The sequence below is a fragment of the Taudactylus pleione genome, unplaced genomic scaffold, assembly GCF_031769625.1.
Source record: "Taudactylus pleione unplaced genomic scaffold, aTauple2 ptg000105l, whole genome shotgun sequence".
NCBI classification, from domain to species: Eukaryota; Metazoa; Chordata; class Amphibia; order Anura; family Myobatrachidae; genus Taudactylus; species Taudactylus pleione.
In genome coordinates, this window is record NW_028284507.1 from 4,608,648 (window position 1) to 4,635,243 (window position 26,596).

Below are 26,596 nucleotides of genomic sequence, written 5' to 3' on the forward strand. Positions count from 1 at the left end.
GGACATTAACCGTCTAGGCACCTCCTCTCTGTGACATCAATTGCAGCAAGTTCATGCACATTATTTATCAAACATCTCAAAAGTCCTACAAAACAATAAGAAGCAGTCCATCATGAGCTACCGGCAGCTTGGATAGATCCCATCACATGAAATGTCCATCGCCAACATCTTCATCATTAACTTCCTCATTCATGATTGGAGGTGGTCCACCTGCATCCAATTTGCAAAGCCTAACTTTTGTTAAACTGTCAATGTCCTTTTTAATATTCAGCTTAAAGGTGAGTGGGGGAAGGGCCCAAGGATTATTTCATTATGTACCACTTTTCATTATGTGACAGGCACTGTATAAAATTGTACATTAATGGAGCAATCATATTTTTGGGGATTGGGTATGAAATACCGTCAGTCGGGATGCCTGCTGTCAAAATGCCAATAGTGGTATTCTGTTGCTTGGTATCCCCCCTTCTCCCCCTATCACTTCTTTCTTGCACCCTAACCCTCCCCACCCCACATCCTCACCTACCCCATTAGTACCTAAACCTAACCGTCTTCCATTGGTGCCTAAACCTAACCATCCCCCCTTAGTGCCTAACCTTAACCCCCCCATGGTGCCTAAATGTAACCCTCCTCCCTCTGCGGCTAATAGCTAAGGTGCATCGGTGTACCTTCAATCTAGATGGTCGCTGTTGACATTCTGGCATCAGGATATAGATTGGCATCAGGATTTCGACGCCTATTTTAGTCCCGGGTTGGGCTTCCGAGTCCGGGATTTCAACGGCCGGCATCCGTTCCGCTGGCATACTAACTACATCCCATTCTTTTGTTAAAATATATACATACAGTCACGCCTGGAAATGTGTCGAGCAGCTCAGTATAAATTAAATCTAAATTTGTAAAGAAATGAGCGCTATTACTATATGTGGCACCTGAAAGGGAAAACTGGTAAGAGTTAAAAAATAGAAGGAAGAGAGAGAAAAAAAAACACAAAACAAAACAAACCATGTATGTATAAGTAAAAAATAAAAATGTGTTTATAGCTCTTTTCTGAAATGTTCGTGTGCACAATGTACACACAATGAGAGTTGAGTGCTAACTTTCCCTACCTCTATTTTCAAGGGTGGTAGCCACTCAGTTTGGTTCACTGAGTCCCGGCTGAGGCACTGCTGATCTTCTTCTGTCAGCGCTGCTAGCAAAGACCAGAGCTTGTCTAAAGAAAAAGAGGGATTTATTCCAATAGGTACATCAGATGAAGATACGAAGATGTGACGTTTCGGTTTAAATAAGACCTTCTTCAGGCAAAGACAACCAGTTCACTGATTGCATTCTTTTGTATTTTGAAATGCCATCCATCAGCAGCTTCTCATCTAGGCATATAGGCCTCCCGTTTCCTGCAGCTTCTTCACAGACACAGAGTAGCATAATCAAATCATATAATTAATAATTATTTACTTCAACTAGGTTATTACTCTGCCTTGAATCCTTTCCGCTTAAAAAATCCCATTGGTATTTTGGAAGTTTGTTTTTCAACAGTGTTTTCCATGTCTTTGATTTGTTTTTCTTATAGTTATGTTAGTACTGTAATCAATCAATCAATTAGTCAAACAATAAATCAATCCTTTACCTGGCTTCCACTAAATACTCAATCTCATTAACTGTGTCTTGGGGCCCTGATCTAGTTCTTGATTAATGAAAACATTATATGGACATTATATAAACATCAATAGTTTATATTAAATTGTCATTATGTCTGCCACTGCAGTGTCACTATGTTTCATACAGTTGAAATATATTGTTTTTAAACTGCCATGTGTTTGTGGCGCTGCTCTGTCATTTACTTGAGCCAGCCAGCTCACTGCAGAATTTGGCCAATATGTGTGAAAACAATATTGTTAGCTGTGAGTTGGTCAAAATTGACTGGAAAATACTGGAAATTAAAGTTAGTGTGGTGAATAATACTGTAGGAACAAAGATAGGCCCAAATTACATAATTTTTGTTGTTATATCCAACTCAGGGCTGTCTTAACAGCAGTGCAGACCCCAGGGCAAAGCAATGCACTGGGGACCCTATGAAACAATCCTCTGCCGGGGATGGGATGCTATCAGTGGAGGCTGTGCCGGGGGAGGGGGGGTGTTGGCAGAAAAAACAGTCATTTACAAAAAAAAAACACAAGTCACAGTCTGAACATGTACAGTACAACAACTTTCCTATGCAGTGCCCCTTATACAGTGCCCCCAGAAGTGGTCCCCCCTATGCAGTGCCCCCAGTAGTAGTCCCCCCTATGCAGTGCCCCCAGTAGTAGTCCCCCCTATGCAGTGACCCCAGTAGTAGTCCCTCCTATGCAATGGCCCCAGTAGTAGTCCCCCCTATGCAGTGGCCTCAGTAGTAATCCCCCTCTGCATAGCCCCCAGTAGTAGTTCCCTTATGCATTGCCCCCAGTAGTAATCCCCACTATGCAGTGCCCCCAATAGTAATCCCTCCTATGCATTGCCCCCAGTAGTAGTCACCCCCACACAGTGTCCCCAGTAGTGGCCACCCTCCCCATACAGTGCCCCCAGTAGAAGCCGTCCTATACAGTGCCCCTAATAGCGCCTCCCTCAATAAAATACCCCCACTAGCGGCCACCCTCCCCATACAGTGCCCCCAGTTGTGACCCCCCTACACAGTGGCCCTATTAGTGCCTCCCCCTATACAATGCCCCCAGTAGTGGCCACCATCCCCATACAGTGCCCCCAGTAGTGCCCCCCCCTATGCTCTGCACCCCTGTGCCCCCTTACACAGATGCACACACAACAAAAAAGCAACTTACCTGATCCCCGCTACTGCCGACGACCGTCGCTGTCCACTCCTCCGGGCCCACTCTCGCTCTGCACTATGAGATGGGAGAGACCCATCACCCGCTGCGACATGAGCCGGAAGGTTGACCTCATGAGTGAGCTCCAGCTGACTCCCTCCATGGACGACACAGCAGCCAATGAGAATCTGTTTGGCGACTGTGTGTTTGGAAACTGTGTAGGGCAGACTGCTCTCACTGTGGTCTACCCTACACTTGGGCCCAGAGGACACTAGCGGTGGTGCAGCGGCGGCTATGGGCTCCTGCAGCACAGTGGGCCCCAGTGTAATGCACCAACTGCACCGCCGCTAGTTCCCCCATGAGCTGGTACCCGCCTCTGCCTCCTCCCCATGCAGGACTGTGAGAGATGGCAGCTATACGATTGGGGGTGGGGGTGCTATTGGCCATGGGCCCTTGGAATCCTGGGGCCCTTGGGCAACTGCCCATTTAGCCTATAGGTAAAGATGGCCCTGATCTAACTCAAACAGAACCAAATCTCTTGGGAGTGGTTTTATCAAAACTAAAACCTTTGAGGGTGGTTTTGCCAAAAACAAAGCACAGGGGTCCACGCACATCTCCACTAGGATACCTTCTTAGAACTTTAGATGATATAGTACACACACCACTATTTTTAAGATGATATATCATGTTCAGCGTGACTTCAGCCCTTTTTATTAATTTTCAAAACATAGGTTGTCAGGGGGTGAGCCGGACCCGCTGCCTTTTTAAACCAATTAGGACTAGTTAACACTAGTACACATTTTTTACATTTCTTGCTTTAGGAAACAAAGCTTTCCAAAATTGGAACCAAACTCAATTGACAGAAACCTCAATATTTACCACACATAATCAAATGATCTATTTGACTTTACACAGCAATTTGATTTAATTAGAATTACTTCAGTGGGATATTTCCGCAATAATGTCTATGCAGAATACCCCCTGGTGTACAAACAAGCAAAATAAGTGTGTTTCGTTAATTAACATTGAAAGCAGAATAATTAACATTTGACTTGCTATGTTAGAATGTCCAAAAACAAGCTATTCATCAAACTGGCAATACCTTATAATTAAAATACCTTAAAAATACATATCTACAAGTAGTGACCAGCTCCTAGACTTAATTCCTTTGCTGCTGCAGTGCTCAAAATAACTATTACAGTGTAACAGTGTTTCATATTAAATATAAAGTGTTATTAAAGTTCTACATACTTAAACAAACTTTGCATACCATTAATTACATATTCACCCGCATTTTTTGCACATTGCCAACATTTAATCCAGATGGCGCAACAGTGTGAAAATTTCTGCATGGGTGGCCATCTTACCTGCTAGAATCCCTTGCCCTGGCATCTAAATGCAAATTGCATGTAAATGATATGCATATTCAACATATTTATTAAATACATTTATTCTATTTGCATTTTTATTTTTTATTTAAAACATGACAAAAAATTTAGCGCAACAACTAATTATTCAGCAGCATTTTAACAACAGAGCTGATAGGTTAGGGCACATCAAATAGTATGCCAAATATGCAACAAAAGGTATGCAGTAAGACAATGTCAAAATCATAATACTGACACCAGAATATCTACATTTGTGATGTTGGCATGGTTAAAATACAGATACCTGGAAAATGTCGACAATTACAGGATTTCAACATACTGTATGAAATGTCAACATTTTCGAAATGTTAATAGTAGCATTAGGATAAGTGTTAGGCTTAGGTTTAAGAGTAAGCATCAGGGTTAGGGGTAGACACAACATGGTTTTATTACGCCGACTGCTTAATGTCATGCCATCAACGCTTGGAATTACAGCGTTGCCCGGAGCATCCTCAGGATGTTCTGGGGTGATGTACTCACTGCACTGTACATGTCTGGAGCATCTGAAGGTGACACTGCAGCAGTGATTCTGTTTGCAGGGTGTTGTTCCAGGTACCTTGCTAACCAGATGAAGGGGCAGTGGGGTAGCAACATTGCCACCCACAGGGCTCTGTGTGACGGCCTTGCTCACACACCCCTAGTTACAGCCCTGGATAGACGTACCATAAAACCACATTGTCTACATTCTGACCATGTCAATATTTCATCAGTGTCCATATACTTAATCTCAACATGGTCAATGTTGACATGATAAACACTTTGACGTGTTCACTGTCAACATAGAAATCCCATGAATGTTTGGCCTAATATATCAAACCAGTAGCATAAATGTATATAGGACAATTATGCAGCAAACGTTTGACTAATCTTGTGGGCAGTGGCGGAACTACTACTGGACCTGCCCATTCAATTAATAGGTCCATCGTTGAGGGAAAAACTTGGATATACTGGTCAGTCTGCTCCGTAAGCCCTGCTCTGCTGATCTAATAATGTGCAGAGGCCAGGGGACGCTCAATGGTGCTACCAGAGCTGAAAGTCTAAATGAGGATCCAGAAGAGCAAGTGAAGCAGCACAGCTGCACCTCCTCCCAAAGTTTTGCTGTGGAGCACAGTGTTTTAGAGTTCTTTTCCTGCAGGTAAGACAAGGAATGGTTAGACTGGATACAGACTGTGCAATAACACTACTCAACAGCCATCTAGCATCAGACATGATATGTGTCAATCTCCATGTAGTTTTGCACATAGAATCCAAATATACCATCAGAAATTTGATATCATGTAAGGTTTTTCAAATATTTAAAAAAAATGTAAATCTAAAATGAAAGTATTTAATCATTGTATGTGTTTGGCAAATCTCCCTTATGCCAGAGCTATGGGGTAAGCATCATGCTCAGACTCCTCATCCTCTATGTCATCAGAATCCACCTCTTCATCTTCCTCATTCTCCTCCATGTGTTGGTCCTGGGGCAGAACCCTCCTCTTAGCACTGGATGCCATTCTGCTTGCTGGCTCCTGTCCCAGCTCCTGTCCGGCGTGCAAATGGAGAAGTAAGCAGGAAGCTCCCCGGACTGTTCAATGACCATCATTAACTGGGGGATGTTCTCACAGTGAACTGCTTTGTGGTGGAGCCTCCATCTCTGTGTCCCAGCACTCTAACTGTTGGTTTATCACCAAAATTAGATATAAGACCCTCACACCACTGGAATTCATAGTTGTGTAAACCATCCTGATAACTTTTATTATGTATAATTCACACCATAAAGTCAGGGAAAAAAGGCTTATAAAAAAAAGGCTTTTTTTGATAAAAAAGGCTTAGAAAATGTACTTTGACTCAGAGCCGTAGCTAGGCATTTTGGTGCCTTGTGCCAGAAAGAGCATTGGTTCCCCCCCTTATATTTTAACCAGGGAAAGTGTGCAGTGAAGGTATGTGCCAAAAATAAAGTGGGGGTGGTGGCCTCACTGGGATGGGATGTGGCCACACAAATGTACCAGTTCACATTACACCGCACATCTGTTATTCACATTACACCACACAGTAGCATCTGTTATTCACATTACATCACAAAGTAGTACCTCAAACCCCTTTATATGTTATATCTCACAGTAGTTCTCCTTATACATGTTACGCCTCACAGTAGAGCCCCTTATACACATTATGCCACACAGTAGTACCCCTTATACACATTGGGTCTCATTGAGACCCGCTCACAAGTGCCTATGCGCTTGCAAGCGGGTCGATGTTGATGCCCTGTGCATGCGCAGTGGTTGCACTTGGCGTGCGCAAGCCTCGGAGCGAGAGAGAAATTCTCTCGCTCTGTGGATCACTACAAAAGGGGCAGTGGTCGATGGTGATTGACAGCTCACACTTTTTGTAGGCGTGGTGGGGCTTGGCTGGCCAAATGGAGGCGTTCCCGACAGAACGCCTGCCGTTTGGGGGCGGCCCCACTGACATCACACATCACTTGTGATGTCAGTGGTGAGCTTCCGGCTCTAATAGAGCCGAAAGCTCACTGGGGCTTGCGGTAGATGAGATCCTACCACAAGGGTCTCGTCGCAAGCCCCGATGGTCGCGATGGTCTTGACCATTGTGACCATCAACCTAGCCGCTCGCTAAAGCCGGCTAAAGGCCAGCTCTGAACATAGAAGCAGCCGCCCTCATTCAGAGCGAGTGCTCGCATTTTGCGAGCAGCTCTGAATGAGGTCCATTATGCCATGCAGTAGTACCCCTTATGCACATTATGCCACATAGAGCCCCTTATACACATTATGCCACACAGAAGTACCCCTATACACATTATCCCATACAGTAGTACCCCTTATACACATTATGCCATATACTACCATTTATACAGATTATGCCACACAATAGAGCCCCTTATACACATTCTGCCACATAGAGCCCCATATACACATTATATCACACAGTAGTACCCCTTATACACATTCTGCCACATAGAGCCCCATATACACATTATGCCACACAGTAGTACCCCTTGTACACATTATGCCACATAGAGCCCCTTAAACACATTATGCCACACAGTAGTACCCCTTATATACATTAGGCCACATAGAACCAATTATACATGTTATACTATCCAATCACAGCCCACACTCTTGCTGCCCCCATTTATAGCTATCACTGCCCTCAATCACAGCCCACACTCTTACTGCACCCATTTATAGCTATCACTGCCCTCAATCGCAGCCCACACTGCCCCATCACACTGTCCCCACTCTCACTGCTCACAGGCCCGGCCTATAGCTATCACTGCCCCAACCATAGCCTGCACTGTTCTTTGTCACATATCCCAATACCCCCACTCTCACTGCCGCCCCTTATAGCTATCAGTGCCTCAAATCACAGCCCACTCTGCTACCCCCTCCCAGCTTACTGCCCTCCTCACACAGCCCCCACACATAACTCACTGCCCTCCTCACACAGCCCCCACTCATAGCTCACTGCCCTCCTCACACAGCCCCCACTCATAGCTCACTGCCCTCCTCACATAGCCCTCACTCATAGCTCACTGCCCTCCTCACACAACCCAATCACATCCCCACACTGCTCCCGCTCACACTGCACCCCTCAAAGTGCCCCCCTCACCTGCCCCCCCTACAAGACAAACTGCATACACAACCTTCTTACCCATGCCCTGCTCCACCTATACCTCTTCCTCACAGCCAGCGCAGCACTGCATGCTGGCTGTGACAACTCCACTTGCAGTGGGAGTGGCAGCTGCTGAGCCTGGTGAGTGAGGCACCGGCCACACCATTCTTCCTGCGGCCCTCCCCTCTTTCCCTCATCCAGTGCAGCCAGTGGTAGACACCGAGCCTGCACTGGCTTTAATGCTACAGAGGCATTTGGAACATTGTTGTGGCGGTTGGTTCTGCCCTCAGGACTGTTCCGCTCTGTGCAGCGACACTGACTGCACCACCTTAGTTACGGTCCTGCTTTGACTGTGCTCTTGGTGACCAGGATATAATCTGAACACATCATATTTATTGCATAACCTGCACAACTAATCTGACAGAATGGATGAAAGGAAATTGTTGTTTAATGCCGTTCGCTGTCCCAATTGTGTGGCATAAGCCTAAGAACCACTATACTGATTGTTAATTTTGTCTAACTAGTATTACTGGCCATACCAGTAGAACTAAGCACACTATCAAATATCCCAAATGTCTTCAGTGCTAAAACCTGTGCTTCATGGAGAAGGGCTATCTGTTCCTGTACCTCATGTGTATACCAGTGAATCGAGGACATCAGAGGAAAGTGAGTCCGAAAATACAGAAATTACATTGGAGTTTCACACAAAACTCAAAACAACCTCAAATAACAGAACAGGAAGAATTAAATTATATGTTTTATGACTTAAAACTGTCAAAACAACAAGCCAAACTTTTGGGTTCTAGGCTCCTACAGTGTAACATTCTAGCTCCAACAGTTTTAGAACAAGAAACTTTTTATTAGGCACAAAAAAAAAAAAATTCAGTGCGTGTATGTACTGATGTTAACTGTTTAATAATTGAGTTTGGTGTTCTGCACAATACTTGTGAGTGGCGACTGTTCATTGATTCCTCAAGAGTAGTCTGATAGCAGTGTTACAGATCTGTCAAATGAACGATTTGAACGATTTTGACTGCTTAAAAATGAATGGAATCGTCCAAGTCTGACTGCAAACACATCAGATGTCAGATATCGTTATCTGACCATCGGGAACGCGCATCGTTCATCGTCCATCGTTCAGGCATGTCAGATATGTCAGATTTTCCTTCAGATATGAATGATTGAACGATTTTTTTAAATCGTTATCGTTCGGATCTGAAGAAAAATCTGACCGTGTGTATGCACCATTACACCATAATGGGAACAAACTCCCTTCCGTGCCTCAGGCCTATGCAGTGGAAATGAAAGAACTTATGAAAGTATGACTGTGCTGTTGGAGGGATTCAAGTATAAGGATAATGGATGAAATCTTTGTTGTGACTTAAAGGTAGTTGCACTGCTGTTAGGTTTGCACACAAAGTACTGCTGTTTTCTGTGATTATGGGACAGCAGATACACTAGGGGGTAAATTTACTAAGATTCGAGTTTGGTCGAGATTGCAATCTCAGGTGAGTTTAGGCATTTTTGTCAACTCGCAAATTTACTAAAGATAAACTCAGGAGAGTTTGGGAGAGATTCTTCTTTTTTCATTGTAAAACTCGGGTGAGATTGCAAACTCGAATAAACTCACCATCGGCCAAAATCTGAAGTACTTTTCATGAAAAAGATACAACTCGGAAATGTACTAAGAAACAAGATTACAATCTCATCTAATTAGAATATTTATTTATTTTTATTTATTAACAGTTTCTTATATAGCGCAGCATATTCCGTCGCGATTTACAATTGTAAGCATTAATAGAACAAAACTGGATAATAACATACAGATATATAGCTAGGAAGGCCCTGCTTGCAAGCTTACAATCTATAGGGAAATAGGCCTTGATACACAAGGATAGGTGCTATATATTGCATTTTGGTCCAGCCAGAATGCACAGTTTCTTGGTTGGCTGCATGATAGTCACACAGGAATGTCGACCAAATGTCATGAGGATGTGAGAGAAAGACGATGTGTGAGATTGTGTGTGGACTGTAAAAGGGGATGTAATTAGATATGGAAGCTATGAAGGTTATGTGGGAGGTTCTGGAATCTGATAAGCTTGCCTGAAGAGGTGAGTTTTCAGGGAACGCTTGAAGGATTGGAGACTAGAGGAAAGTCTTATTGTGCGAGGTAGGTTATTCCATAGAGTGGGTGCAGCGCGAACAAAGTCTTGTAACCGTGAATGGGAGCAAGTAATGCATGGGGATGAGAGACGCAGATCTTGTGCTGAGCGGAGAGGTCGGGTTGGGAGATATTTTGAGATGAGTGAAGAGATGTATGTTGGTGTTGTTTGGCTAATAGCCTTATGTGTAAGTGAAAGTATTTTGTATTGAATACGGTAGAAAACCGGCAACCAATGGAGGGACTGACAGAGCGGGGCAGCAGAAGAAGAACGTTTCTCAAGGAAGATAAGCCTTGCAGCGGCATTCATAATGGATTGTAATGGTGATAGCCTGTTTTTGGGAAGACCAGTAAGGAGGCTATTGCAATAGTCAATGCAGGAAATAATAAGTGCATGGATTAGAGTTTTTGCAGTGTCTTGTGTGATATGGTCGAATTTTGGATATGTTTTTTAAATGTATATAACATGATTTTGAGACAGATTGAATATGGGGAACAAAGGACAGTTCAGAGTCAAGGATGACACCAAGGCAGCGAGCTTGTGGGGCGTGGTGGATGGTCGAGGTATCAACAGTGATAGAGAGATCAGGTTGGTAACTGTTATTGGCCGGTGGAAATATAATTAATTATGTTTTAGAAATATTAAGTTTCAAGTGGCGAGATGACAACCAAGATGAAATGGCAGAAAGACATTCAGTGACACGGACCAATACAGATGGAGATAAATCTGGAGAGGATAGGTAGATTTGAGTATCATCCACATACAGATGGTACTGAAATCCAAAACAGCGGATTAGTTTGCCAAGAGAGATGGTATAAATTGAGAATAGTAAAGAACCTAAGACAGAGCCTTGCCGTACTCCAACTGATAGAGGTAGCGAAGAGGAGGCAGAATCAGAAAAACAAACAGTAAAAGAGCGATCAGATAGGTAGGAAGAAAACCAAGAAAGAGCTGTGTCCTTAAGACCTAGGGATTGCAGTGTTTGTATGAGAAGAGAGTGGTCAACAGTGTCAAAAGCAGCAGAGAGATCTAGAAGAATTAGGAGTGAGTAATGGCCTTTAGCCTTGGCAGTGACCAGATCATTTACTACCTTAGTCAGTGCTGTCTCTGTGGAGTGTTGGGAATGAAAGCCGGACTGAAGTGGGTCCAATAAGTTGTGTGAGTTAAGAAAGTGTGTGAGGCGGGTTTAGACAAGTCTCTCAAGTAGCTTGGAGGGGCATGGGAGCTGGGAGATAGGACGGTAATTTAAGAGACTATTAGGGTCAGAATTTTGTTTTTTCAGAATGGGAGTAATCACTGCGTGCTTGAACAGTGATGGAAAGTTGCCAATAGAGAGAGAGAGATTACAGATTTTAGTTAGGGTTGGGATAAGCACAGAGCTTTACTGATTTGTGAGGGTATATGATCTAGAGGAGAGGTAATAGAGTAGGAGGATGAGAAGAGTGTAGATACTTCATCTTCGTTTGTGAGATCAAATGAAGAGAATGTGCCAGAGGGTTCAGGTAGGGAATTGAGCAGGTCACTAGCTGAGGAAGAGCCTACCATTTCATTTTGGATCTTATCAATCTTGTCCCTAAATAGGAAGCAAAATCTTGTGCACAGATAGTAGAAGGTGGTTTGGGTGATGGAGGGGTAAGAAGCAGTTTAAATGTATTAAAAAGTCACTTGGGGTTAGAAGCTTGAGCAGAGATTAGAGATTGGAAATATGTTCAAACAGACCACCTCCTGAGCTGCGAGTTTGGCAGAAACACACACAGATCAGTGTGATTTGTGATTTGCTTATGTTTCTACATTGAATCAGTATTGTAATATTTAATGTTTAAAAAAAAAATACATAGGGTACCCCTCCAAAAGCATAAGCAACCCCAAACTGCTCAGCCAGTTCTGGTTCATAAAATTAATTTTATAAAATTGTCGATCCTTTCTCATACAGTATATGTCAGGTGTGTATCTAGCTTTATTAGTACACATGGTCATCAGTCTGAAGCCCTCAGTCCTCTTCAAGCTTACCAACATATTAATATAATTGATAGTGCCCTGTGGTGGATCCCGGAGGAAAAGGTCCAGATGGGAGGTGTGTCCCTTCACCTTTCAAATTGACCTCCTCCTCCGGGCCCCATCATTGATCTACCCCCATTATAAAATGTAGTGATTCATGCCATTATTTATTGGGGACCATGTCATCAATCTACTGGATGGCCCAATTCCCCTGGAAGGATATTGGAGGCTGCACTTCTCTCCTGAAAAATGTGTGCATCTTCTGGACATTCTGTACGAGTGAAAGGAAAGGACTAGAAGAAAGGGCTTAGTTTGTGAGATTAGTATAGGAGACAAGTGTCAGAAAAATAAAGGAGAATGGGCTAGGAAATCTTGAGACCAGGAGACAATGGTTCATTTTCAGATGACTCCTAGGAGTATTAGGTGAGTATTAGGTGAGAGTGAGAGATGTGATTGTGACAACACAAAGATCTACTGGAGAGAGAAAAAAATATATATACCTTGTAGGTAACACTCATTCAGATTTGGAAAAGATCAGGAACAAAGCGTCCTGGGTGAAAGCTGCTAATGGCGGGCTAACTGTTCCCTATCAGTGACACATCAATTTAGGTGCTATTTCTTACACATTGTTTTTTAAATTGTCAGGTACAAAGCACAGCTGGATTAACATTAGCTCTAATGGAAAGAATTAAGAACAAGACTTGTGTGTGTGAAATAATTCTGTTGGCTTTGTTTGAAATATTGATTAATTCCATTTAGAAGGCTAAAATACAGCTTGGTGAATGATCAGGTACAATTAATCTCTGCTGTGAACAATATTGAAAAGGCTGTCTTGTAAAGCTGACAATATAAAGCTTAATCGCCTAGGCAACTAGCGTCCTTAGCTGATCCTGTCTGATATATCATAAGCAAAATGCCGACCAGCCAACATGAGCAATTTGACGGGGTAAACTGAGCATCACCTGGAGCTCTGTGTGAGGTGCAGTGTGTGCAAATTAAATCAGAATTTCTGTTCACAAAGACCTTGTTATCTTAAACCCTTCCATGCATGGGTTAACCTATTCCTTGCTTGCAAAATATACCAGAACTCAAATAAAAAAATTATAATTTTACACTTAGATGGAGATAGTTTCCTAAACCTATATAGTCAGTGGCACTAACAAACTAGTTAATTAAATTTCCAAATGGATCTGTCTGCCCCCCTTTCATCCTTTCAGTAATGATATCAGCATGGGGATGCAGTCAGGAAGCCGACGGTCGAAATGCTGACCCCCGACATACCAAACGAAGGTAAGCCGGACGGAGGGCGCGGACAGCTGTGCGGAGGGGGTGTGTGTTAGGTTAGGGGCTCCCGGGGGGGATTTAGGGTTAGGCACCCCCCCGGGAGAATAAGGATTAGGCTAGGGGAAGGGGGAGTTAGGGTTAGGCACCCCCGGGGGGGAGGTTAGGGTTAGGCACCGCCCCCGGGAGGGTTAGGTTTAGGCTGCGGGGATTAGGTTTAGGCACTTATGGGGGGGTCAGGGTTAGGCACTAGGGGTGGAGGCTAGGGTTAGGCACCCCTAAGGGAGGGTTAGGGGGGGGGCAGAGGGTTAGGTTAGTTAGTACACTTTCCTGTCGGGATCTTCACTCCTGCCGGTCTTTCAGCGTCGGAATTTGAACTGCTGGACATAGGTCCGGCGGTCATTCATACTGATCCATCAGCTTGATATATCTGTGTGTTATTACCCAGTTTTGTTCTATTTATGTTTCCAATTGTAAAGCGCAATGGAATATGCTGTGCTATATAAGAAACTGCTAATAAATAAATATATAAAATGATAAGCTACAGATAGATAGGAAATATCCTTCAACAGACATAGTAGTCTTAGGCCTAGTAGTAACATACAAAGAAATACAAACCCTATAAGATTTTTACCACACACATAGGTCAATTTATTGTGAGTTACCTTAAATAAGAACAAATAATCTCTATTGCCAGTGGTGCTTTAATAGGGGAGGGGAGGTACACAATACCCAGGCCTAAGCCAATGCAGCCCGGGAGTGCAGGTAAGGCATAACCACTCCGCTGCGATGCCACGATTATGCATCAGTTGGGTGTAGTTGCAACTGCTCCAGTGAACAAACCCACCAGCAACTGGTCCCACCCAATTTCTCAGTGGTTCTGACCTACTGTGTGGTTTACTAAGCAGTTAAACCTGTGCCCTGTTTACTAAGCATAAGTCACTGTCAATACTGTTTATCTCTGAAACTGAGTAGATTGATATCAGTCTTGATTAGACCACTAAGATCAGCAGTTGATAAAGTTTCTAAACCGTCTAAGTATTCCCCATAGCAACCAATCATATTCTATCTATCATTTAATACAGTCTAGAAAATGATTGAAAGAACATGATAGGTTGCTATGGGGGATACCTCCATTGTTCCTTTTTAGATGTTTTAGTAAAATTACTCTGCAGCTCATTTTGAGGCATATTTATTAAAAATTACAGTAATCAAGTAATGAACATTCCTATTGCCACATATTGCGACAATAAGTAATATTCTTTGTCAGGGTTACGTACCAAGCTTCAGTGCCAATGACACAGCCTCTGATAAGAGCCCTTCCCGGCAATGAGTAAGAAGTATGCAATCACTTTACTTCTGGGTTTGTACCCAGACACCCAACTATGGGGGTGATACAGCTTAGGACGGAATTGCAAAGCTGCATGAAAGCATTCCATCTTGCACCACTTTTCATTATTGGCTTTTCCAGGATTGTGTGTGTTTTACAGGCAGTGTACTGTATATTACTGTACTTTATTAGGGTGTTCATGTTCTTTTGTATCCAATGCCATCCATCACCATCTTCTCATCCAGGCATATAGGCTTCATTTCCTGCAGCTTCTCAGCAGATGCAGACTAGTGTTATTAAATCATCAATTATTCAATTTGTCTCAGGAATCAACTTCATTGGAATTTTGGTTGCTTGTTTTTCAACAATGCTTTCCACTTCTCTCATTTGCGTTTTCCTCCCACACTCGAAAAATATACTAGTAGTTTAAAAATTGTCTCCCTACAAAAATTAACCCTGGTCTATATGTGTGTGCACATGTGATAGGGATCATAGATTGTTGTAAGCTCCACTGGGGCAGGAACTGATGTTAATGGGATCATTTTCTCTGTAAACTGCTCCCCTTCTGCCTCATAAATTTGCTTCAGAATTAAAAAATTTACTTAAATTTACAAACAAATCAATACATCCTTTTCCTGCCTTCCACTACATATACTCCACCTCCCTCAGGCCTCTGATCTCATTATTGGTTAATTAAAACATTCTTGGTTTCTAATATAGGATCGACTAATTCATTAAACAGCAAAACATGTGACATGTTCACCTAGTTGTAATTATTAATTAATTTCTACCTTGGCAGTCTAGTATGTGCTCTCCTTCTTGCGCCCCTTTATGAAATGGTACCCGAATCACCACAGAAGGGACTTTTATAGAATCCAAAACCTATGAAATCCAATGCCGGGATGATGACATTTTGCTTCGATTTGGAATCTGAGCATGGTGGGAAAACCCGAGGCGGGGCTCAGATCTCCTCAGATCCCTCTCCTCACTCATAAATTTGCTTCAGAATCCAAAAATGTAATTAAATTTACATACCAATCAATTGTCCAGTACCACTCTGTTTCCTAGATGTGCCATGTTGAATGTTTAACTGCCACAGTCACTGAAATCTTCAAAATGTGGTTGCTGATTGCCAAGTGTCTGTGCACATCTCTGCTTCAAACATTTAGTGTCTGAGTACAAATGGAACACACAGCCCAAGTGCTGTAAGGCAGGAATGCTGACAACTGTGCCACACAGTAAAGCAATATAAGGAGCAGCAACATTTTTGAGGCCACTAATGTCTACTCCTCAACAATTTTCCTGCTTTTAAAAGTTCTTTATTGGTCAAATATAAAGTATTGCTAAGAATGAATCTGCCACTGGGAGACCCTTATGCCACGCACTCCACCATACTCACAAGCTACTGTCACATACAGCACTATTCAGTACTATAAAAAGATTATCAGGAAGTGTATCAAACCTTCTAAAGAGTGGAGAAGAGGACAAGATACATATACCAACCAATCAGCTTCTACCTACCATAGCTACAGTATAAGCTGATTGGTTGCTATGGGAAACTTTTACACTTGTGTACTAATAAAATTTTTATCTCTCAGTGCTTTACTACCAGGGAGTAGACAGGAAACTGCAGGCTCATTTTACATATAAATGGGCACGGGTATGGACGGAGCTGTGGGTGGAGTCACATATGGTTGTAGTGATGCCTTACAGCTGCTTCTGAACATATGCTGTTACAAAAAGCTGAGGGTGTGTTTCTGGGCAGCAGGGAACCCCCCATGTGCCCCTGCAGACATACTGTACACTGCAACAGACACTCCACCTCCCCAGATTTCTAGACATACTGCACATATATACTTCACAGTGCCCCATTGCCAGCCATACACTGTACAGAGATCAACTTTTATATGTTTCCCACCAGGATTGTTACCAGGATGTAGATGTAATGGATTACTGTGTGGGTTGGGAGTCCCCCTGATTGTTACAGGAGAGTAGACAAGTATTGTGATACTCCACCTTTGCTGCATTGTTAGCCATACTCTGACACTCCATCTCCCAACAAAGCCTATTAAATACTAAAAAGAGACACTCCACCTTCCCACATTGCTAGCCACACACTGCACCACAGGAAAGAGGAACTGAATGGGTTCTGCAAGGAGCAGGGTACTAAAATTAACACTTATTTAAAATCATCCAAAGCAACGCTTCCAAATCCAGTGGCCTAGTCCAACCTTTCTGGGTTGCTATTAATAAATCTGAAAGTTCTCTTTGCAAAACACTTGGGTGAGGAAGCCTTACCTCTCTGCTAGGTTGTGGTCTATTGTGGTCTAAATTCCTGCCAAAGAGGAGGAGTCACCAAGAAAGTAATTCCAGCTTTCATCTGATCCACACCAGCTCACACATCCACACCTTTGGGGCATCACATGTGTATAGCATATGAGCCTCAAGAACATTCCTGTTTTGTCCTCATCAGTCATAAACTCCAACAGTCCCAAGATAAACTGAGCAGATGTTAGAGATAATTCTCAGATAAATGTTAAGAACACTAATTGGTCAACGGTACATCAAATTTTCCTCCTGTTTTTGCTTTATGCTTTTAATGTTAGTACTTAGGAACATATTAAAAAAAAAGTCTGGAAGCACAGGTTATGTGCACATTCAATATTCAACCTTGGAAACATTAAATGTAAGAAAAACAAGTTGAATCTCGTATATAATTCTTTCACTAATTGCCACATTTATTTGGGCTAAAACTTTGCATATGTGAACAGGAAGGGAGAAGAACATTACTGGTAATTCTGAAATATAATACTTGGCCTCCGTTTTCAGTTAATGACACTAATTAGGATGTTTTGTGTGTTAGGGATTTGAAGCACATCCTGTTCTATTTTCATCACCCTGTGAACATTTCTCTGCCAGAGAAACAACAGATTATCGAGCAGCGTTGTCTAGGTCTCTTATTGGGGAATGCTTAAATAGGATTTGGCCAAGAAATAGAACCAACTGTGACTTAATTTTGCTCCCCTGTAGCAATGTGTTCTTAAGTAAATAAGAATGAGAAGTTTTGTGTAGATTTATTAAAACAAGTCATATTTTCTTCTAGCAGCAATACTACAGTAGACCTTAAAGTTGAATCTCTTCTATTCGGTTTGTCAACTCTTATTCATTCTTAATGGAGAATCAAAATAGAACACGATAAAGACCCTAAGGAGCATTTAGCAAAATATTGTTTGGTGACCCTAACTTCTCAATAATACTTGATTACTACACTTTTCTGCAGAAGACACATCCCTGCCCCGTTTTGCGCTGATTGCTAGGATTCCCAGATTGGAGCACCTTTAACTTTTATTAGGCCACTGATTGGACAGACCAGACACACCGGTAAGCATTCTAATCTTCCATACAGGATTGCAGGGGAGTTCATTTGGGAGACCCTCACCCCACTATAGAGGCCCTGCTGGAACTAGGGACTTTTTCCCCCTAACTTATATTTATTGGTTTATTATTTTAACTATTATACTACTATTATTGTTTTTATTATTATTATTATTATTATTATTATTATTATTATTATTATTATTATTATTATTATTATTATGATAATGATGGTTATTATTATTATTATTATTTATTTTTTTATTTTACTTTTGGGGCAGAATCTCTCCTGGAAGCTCACAACTTTTCCTCTGCTTGGTGAACAGCCCTTGGAGTCAACATGTCTTATGGTAGCTCTCTTTGGAGTCTTTTAAAGTGGTGTTTGTCATTCTTAGATGGTTGCTGCACCTTTGACATAAGCTAATATCACTGTATGTTTATGCACACATTTTTTATCTAATTTTTCATTACTATTAAATATTTAGAATACTACACAATGGGGCCGATTCAGCTTTTCCATCATTTACCCAATTATCCAGTGGCTTCATGGGATATGACTCAGAAGCTGATTTCTCTTTGGAGGTGTGAGCATAAATAAGTCTACACAAATTGCCCAGCTTTTGGTGTCTTTGGTGCTGTGCTCTAATTTCAAAGTGGTGGCAGATTTACTATAGAGAAGTTTCCTGTGGCCCCTTACCTCTCTTCTCATTCTCTTTGGCTTTGATAACTTTGCAGCAGCACTTACCGGCTTTCCCCTTAGGGCTGATGATTGTCTAATTATACAACTTTAAGAATAATCTAAAAATGATCATTTAAATTAGGAAAACTAGTGGATCAAGTACTGTAGAAAATCATACAGATAAAACGGGATATAGTCAGCATCCCGAAGTGCTGGATGCCGGCGGTCTAAATATCGGCACTGAAATTCTGACAGTGTCGGGATCCCAGCACCAGTATCCCAACCGCCGCCACTCTGGAGGTAAATATCGGGGGTCAGGGGAGGGTTAGGGTTAGCGGTTAGGATTAGGCACTAGAGGGAGGATTAGGCACTTACCAGGGAGGGTTAGGTTTAGGGTGTGGGGAGAAGGAGGTTAGGTTTAGGCACTAGGGGGGGAGGTAAGGGTTAGGCACCGGGGAGGGAGAGTTAGGGTATGGGTTAGTGCTAGTATACTTACCTATGGGTGTCGGGATTCTTATTGTTGGGATGCCGCTGTCGATATTCTGACCAGCGGCATCCAGACTGCCGACAATCCATACTCAACCCAGATAAAACACCCCAATGTCTTTCAACCACAAATGCTGTAAGCTTCTAGGAAACTAATAGGATAATTTATTTAGAATTGGCTTGTAAAAGCTGCTGCTTCTTGGCATGCTTAATTCACAAATTTAAAATAGTAATGCTTTTAATGGCAAAACACGGCATGAAGACTAATATGGATCATAAGCAATCATAAGGATTTAAAAGTATGGTCTCCAACATGGGGCATTTGGACACACCACTCCCAAATCTAAATCTCTCTGCACATTTACATCTGCCCCACCTGCAGTGCAACATGGTGTTACCAAGATGCACAGCTACTGGTTCTTTCTTACTCTATTCCCAACTCTGTATAAGGCCCATTATTAAATAATCCCCCAAATCTCAAAGTGTTTCCTATTAAATGTAAAGTCAATTGACAGCAGTGCTACAAAGGTAATATTAAATGTAAGAACCCCAAAGACTGGACTACGTGCCCCTCTTGCAGTAGTGGTGTTACTTAAAGGGGAAATTATCATTTAAAAAAAAAAAGTCATATCCCACACTTACTTACCTACGTTTTTTCATCCTAAGGGGAGATGCAGGTGTCCAGCATAGGCAGGGAGTGGGGGGGACATTGCAAATGGGATCATTGTGGCCCCACACCCTGTCACACAATGGCAGAAATTGAGGTACAGTATTGTGCAAAGGGGGGCAGCGTCATGATGACACAAGACAGGGAATATTGAACATCTCTCTTGGAGGTCCTTTTGTTTTTGGAGTCTCCCAGACATTCTGGGAGAGTAGGCAAGTGTGATTTACCCACAAACTTAGCTCTACAATTCAATGTAACCCGTCATGTATAAGCACTTCCATTATTTTTACACATTCTATAATGGCACATAAATCTGTGAGCATTCACAGATTTCTCATTCTCTATGCATGGCTAGTGAATGCTGTTTTGTAACATCAGAATGTTACAACCTACTGTGTGTCATTTTTGTTACTGATTCCTATTAAAGATGTGCGTGGACCCCCATGTTTTGGTTTTGGTAAAACCACCCTGAAATGTTATAGTTTTGGCAAAACCATGCCCAAGTTTTTTGGTTTGGATTACATTTTGGTTTTTAATTTCTTTAAAATTGATAACAGCAGGTACAAAATTGTACTTTCGACCTGTTTACATGCAATCCAAAACCCAAGATTAGTTTTTTAAATTTAAGTTCTGAATTTACAGCAAACCTGAGCAGGGCCTTGGTTCTGCTCGGAGACCCAAAATTGATCCGAGCCAGGACTGAATTTGACTTAGAACCCCAAAGTTTGGGTGTGTACGGTTTTCACGAAAACTGAAGTGCACATCTATAATTCTTATTGCTGAAGTCCTTGACCAACAATTAAGTTAAGGAAACAATATGTGCCTGTTGCATCTATAAGGGCTTTATGCCAAGGACAAAAATGCACTAGAGTGTATTTATATGTAGTACATGTTGGGATTATTAAAAATTAGAAAAGTATTCAGCAACAGTATAATGAGATTCCTATATATAAAAATGTGTATATACAATGAGATGCCCAGTGAGCACAGCTCCCACTCCCTAATTAACACTATGTTATCAGGCGCTAGATAATTAACACATTTCATAAAATCCTATGTTTCAAGGCAGCCACAGCGGCCCTACATACAGCGGTTAAAATAAGTATTGAACAAATCAAAATTTTTCTCAGTAAATATATTTGTAATGGGGCTTTTCTAATGACATTTTCACCCTTTCTTCATGTGTTCAATACTTTTTGCCTGTGTCATTTCACATAACTTAATTTATGGACATCTACGGTTTGATTTCTTTGCATGTGTGGATTGCATGGGTTGTTGCTGACATTTGGTGAAAATTTCATTACAATAGCCCCATTGCAAATATATTTACTAAGAAAAATGTTGATGTGTTCAATACTTATTTTACCCGCTGTACTGTATTCACACCACAGACAACTAGAAGACTATCCAATTACATGCAAGATGTATTCTTATTTCCACTAGGAGAAATATCTGACTTGATAGAGACAGTAAATAACCTGTAAATATTTGCTAATACCTGGCCTATATAATACTTCTCTCTCAATTTCCTGTCACTTGCGTATTTGTTCATTTTTTCCCTGTAGTACTTTATCTGCTACTTGACAGTATTGTAGTTTTCTCACACTCCTTGTTTGGCTGATTTATTTGAATAAGTTCTCAGCTCAGTCTCTCTCTTTCTATCTTACTGTAGGTGTCATCCACTCAATCTTTATCTTACTGCCTTCCTCACACTTATTATCTGTCTTCTTTACATCCACTATTCCTCTATATAAAACATGACAGCACAACACAGTTGAGAGATACAAAGATTCACTGCCTCATTTGTTTATAATAGATATTTGCAATTTTTCTGTTTCTTTTCTCTTTTTTTTTCAGCCGTCTTTGTATTTCAGTCTGTTATGCCGGAGCTCCGGCTGCGTGAATCACAATACCTGCTTAGAATCAGTTCTTCATCTGCTTCTAACAAACAAAGACCAAATTCCACGCTAGTGCAAACTAGATTTATTTTTATTTCATATGAAATTAGATAAAAGGGTCTAGGAGACCTTTTTTTAATCAAATTAAAATTACTGCGTAATGTAATTTTATTTTTTATGTTTAGTAACCACAGCGACAAAAATATTACTCTTCGCTGTGATTTATTATTATAATATCAAAAGCATTGTAGCTGTTCATTGCATCCACAGCGAATACTATTCCAGAGTGGTACTAATTGCTACAGAGCATGCACAGGGCCTTCAAGGTCCCCTAATCTCTCTCTCTCTATATATATATATATATATATATATATTTAGATATAAAACCAAGCAAGATGCACAGTTACTCGTTCTTTCTTACTCTATTGTCAAATCTGAATCAAGCCCCCAAGCACTGGGGGTTACTATGGGGGTAGCAGCCTTGCAGCCCCTAGGTAAACCCCACCACTGCATTCATTTGCGTGTTCTCATTATCTGAATGGGTTGGGTATGAAATCATGACGGCTGAATAGCCGCCGGGTGAAATGCTGACGCCAGAAGCCTGAACAAGCAGAATCCCGACAGCTAAGGTAAGTACCCTATCCCTACGCCCCCCCATAACCCTCCGTTAGGGATGCCTAATCCGAAAACTCCAGTGGTGGTGCCTAACTCTAAGTTTTCCCGTGGGTTCCCAAAATCTAACCCCCCCTTCCCGCACCCTAAACCTAACCCTAACCTCCCCTTCCCCTAGCCTAACCCTAACCTTCTCCAGGGGTGCCTAACCCTAAGTCCCCCTGGGGGTGCCTAAACCTAACCATCCCCCGCTTACCCTGTCCCCACTTACCTTCGTTCGGGAAGCTGTCTGTCGGGCTAAAGATAGGCGTCGGGATTTAGGCACCTATCTTTAGTCCTAAATCAGGATTTTGATGCCGGGATTCCATCAGAAGGCTTCCTGGGCGTCGGAATTCTGACTACATCCCATCTGAACAAATGCAGTGCAAAAATACATAACATACACTAGGAGTACTGGTATACAGTACATTCAACACTGCTTCAGCCCCTAAATGCTCAATTTGAATAAATATTAAATTATAAAATCCAGATAATACAAATAGATAGTAAAAATTTTACCTGACTTTCATTGGCAGTAATGTTACTGTGTTTTTTTTTGTTACAACAGATTCAATTGACTTTTCTTCCTTTGATAAATACATTGGAGGTTATCAGAGCAATTAATTATCCCACTCTAAAATACAGTATGATGCCCTGGCTGACGTACCTGAGACCTGCAGGAGGCCTCATTAAGAAACTCAGGAATAAATCACATGCAAGGCACAGGAAAATCCTATTTTCAACTTTCAGAATGGGACTGAAAAATGAAGGATGCATTTGCACTAATGAGGACGGTTTTACATGTAATCAATACTTTCCGGTGACTTATTGTTCACAGACAAGTTTGTCCTCCGCACTGATAATTAAGACTGAGTCCAGTGCAATTTGTTAATGAGTTGTAAGAAAGCAAGAAAGAAGACAAACAGAATTTACAATATCAAAGGTCACATTTGGGTCCTAATCATAAAATTGTTTAAGATATTAACTTTTGATTAGAGCTAAGTGGGGATCAAAAGACCCTACTGCCTGGGAGTTAAGGAGTTTCAGGAGAAGTGCAAACAGGTAATTGGCCACTTAGTGTAGCTGGATCCTTCATCATGGAGAGAGATGACTGTAGTCACATCTGGGACTTTTGCTGCAACTGCGCCTGCATCTTTATGCTAATGTCACTGTCGATTTTTATGAATACTGAGATGTCTAATTGCAGTGTCGTGCAGCATTGTAAATCCTTCCTGGTGCGTCTTTAGACGCACCATCTGTGAACCATCGAAACTTGCACCAGCCCTAAGGCAGGTACAGTTTCTCCAAGCCGAGGATCTCAGGAGAAGTGAGGACCCCCCAATAAAGGGGTACCCCCTCTTCTGAGCACCGCAGGCTTACGCTGAAGCCCAGGGCTCTATCCTGCACCCCCCTGCAGTGGGGGAATTATAATGTAAACTATTGTTTTTCACAGTGGAACTACAGGTGCCAGCGTGCCTGCCCTTTGGCACTTGTGGAACTTATGTACAATGGAAATAGAGTTGATTACTGCACCAGTAATATTGTTATCTTCACACTTCTGAGATATAAACCCCATATAAATGCACAGGTGGTGTATACATTTATGATTTATTTGATAATATTATTCTGGGGGTGCTGCCATTGACAACTTTACATAGGTAATAATATCAAGATAGAAAAGAGAGGTGTTGTCTTAGATGACGCACAAATTAAAATATTTATTATTTCTATTATTAAAAATTGTTGATCTAACAGCGAAATATGAGGACATACATATATACAAACATAAATTGGTGAATTGTATAAAAATAAAGACAATTGTGTTTAAAAAACAAGAAAAAAAGTCTCACTGTGTATTTATTGATTAGTTAACAATCAAATTGGTCTATTGTGTGTTTTACAGATCTATTAGTACATCAGGGCATAAATTTAGGTGCAAATTTACCATATTAAAAGACAGTGTAAGTAAGATCCACTACTATGATTTGTTTATATTGTTGATAATAATAACCCATACAAATCATATATAGTTTAGTGGACACAATGTATATTTATAAAGTGCCTTAGGTTTAATTTAATTCAAATATTTTCACCTACTTAAAGATATTAAGTATATACCCGTACTAGCAGCTATAATGCGTGTTATTAATACAGCCTTCTGTTCTCCCAGTAGTAAATATCCAATAACAATTCCATGTTATTGTTACTGTGTGTTGTTATTATAACACAGTATAATTCTGTGAAAGCAATAAGTGGATATTGTGTTGAATTGTCTACTCTCTAGATAGATGCGTTCAAATGCATCTAATATCGTACTTATGTCACAATATAATGTTGATAGTATGAATTGATATATAAGTTAAGTACTCTGATATAGTTCAGTTCTGCTCAGGTAAGGTTTGCTTAAGATTAATCAATAATTCCTTTTAAAGTATTCACAGGTCATCATCTGCCTGTTATTCTCTGTATAATGATGTTTAATGCTATCCCTTTAGGGCTCTATTTATTAACATTATTTTTACTAAATTAAAGTGAAAAACTGTGTTTTCACACCGTTTTCACATTATATTAGTATCACCTACAGTTACTAATGGGCAATTGGAGTAGAATTCTAAAATTCTACTCCAACCCCTAAGTATCACTTATTTTTAGTAAGCAGATCGCATTTCCCATAATTGTAATGGGAAATGTGATCTGGCCAAGTTACTAAAAATAAATTGTGAAAAAATACCTGGGAAAACCCTGTGATAATTAAAAAGGGTCTTCCCCGGTTACCAGACTCCTGCTCCACTCTGATGGGGAGAGCAGAGCCCGGAGCCGGCTCCAGTGATCAGCTGTGTGGTCTAAACAGACCACACGCTGATACACTGTAAAAAAAAGAAAAAAAAAAGTAAAAAAAACCCAAACTTACCAGACTCCAGGGACCGGTGATCGGGGCTCCATTGATATCCTTCCTCCGGTCAGCTGATCTCCCATGCTGGACTGCGGCCCGGTCGTCACCAGACAGGGTCCCAGTACAGTATGGGATCAGCTGACCGGAGGACATGGAGGACACCACCGGAGCCCGGATCATGCAGGTAAGTGTAATTAAGGGAGAGGGGGGGTCGCAGGGGAGGAAGGGGGGTCGCGGGGAATCTGCGAACTCAGGGGTGGGGCTTAGCAAACGGGGAGGGTCTTAGCGCCGGGGGGTAGCAGTGGCGGCCGGTCGGCGCATGCGCGGGGCACTTGTCACAGTATTTTTTGGTGAAAATACAGTGACTAGTGTGCAGAGGGGATTCGCAGGGACGGAGCTTTCTCGCAAGCTCTGTCCCTGCAAGGGATTTGTAGAAAATCCCTGTGATATTGCCTGAATTCGCAATGCGAATTCACTCGGTAATATCGCACTACAATCTGCATTACAAATGCGGTTTGTAGTAAATAGAGCCCACGGTGAGCTGTTACATTAGTATCTGTAACAGAATGTTTCACATTTGAATCATAATGTAACTTGGTGATAGAAAATCATAAGTTGAAACTTTACCTTGGTATAATTGGAGATTCAACACAGTACTGGTATCCACTATGTTTTGCATTCATATCACAGTGTAACTCTGTGAATAAGCAATATAGACTCGTCAATAGAATCTGTTGTGAATGGCTACGTATAACACTGCTGTATGCACCTCTCCATTGATTGCGAGGTCGCTATATCAACACACATAGACATACAAAAGCATAAATCAAATACATTGCATATCAGCATTGCAACAACAATTTTTAATAGTACAAATAATAAAAGTTATATTTTAATTTAGTACACCATCTAAGACAACACCTCTCTTTCTGTCTTGATATTAGCACTTGTGGAACTACAAGTGCCAGCAGGCGGCCAGCACCCATACCCCCACTGTAAAAAAAAAAAAAAAAAAAACCACAAGGCCACACATTGTAGATTTTACAATTTTATAACACACCTAAAACACTCATACTTACCTACAACCTGCCAGTTGTTCACGTCCCCTTCTTCAGGTACATATTCAATGGGTTCCGTGTAAAAACACCAAAACAATACTCACCTACCTCCTGGTGTAGAGTCTGTCCCCTTCTCCAGTAGGCTCCAATGGGTCTTGGCAAAACAAATAAAATTGTAACTCATACCAGCTCAGACAAGTATATGACCCAAGTGCCTGTCACTCTACAGCAAGTGGGTCACAGCCAATCAGCAGCCGATACAAATAGAGAGGCATCTGATTGGCTGGTGG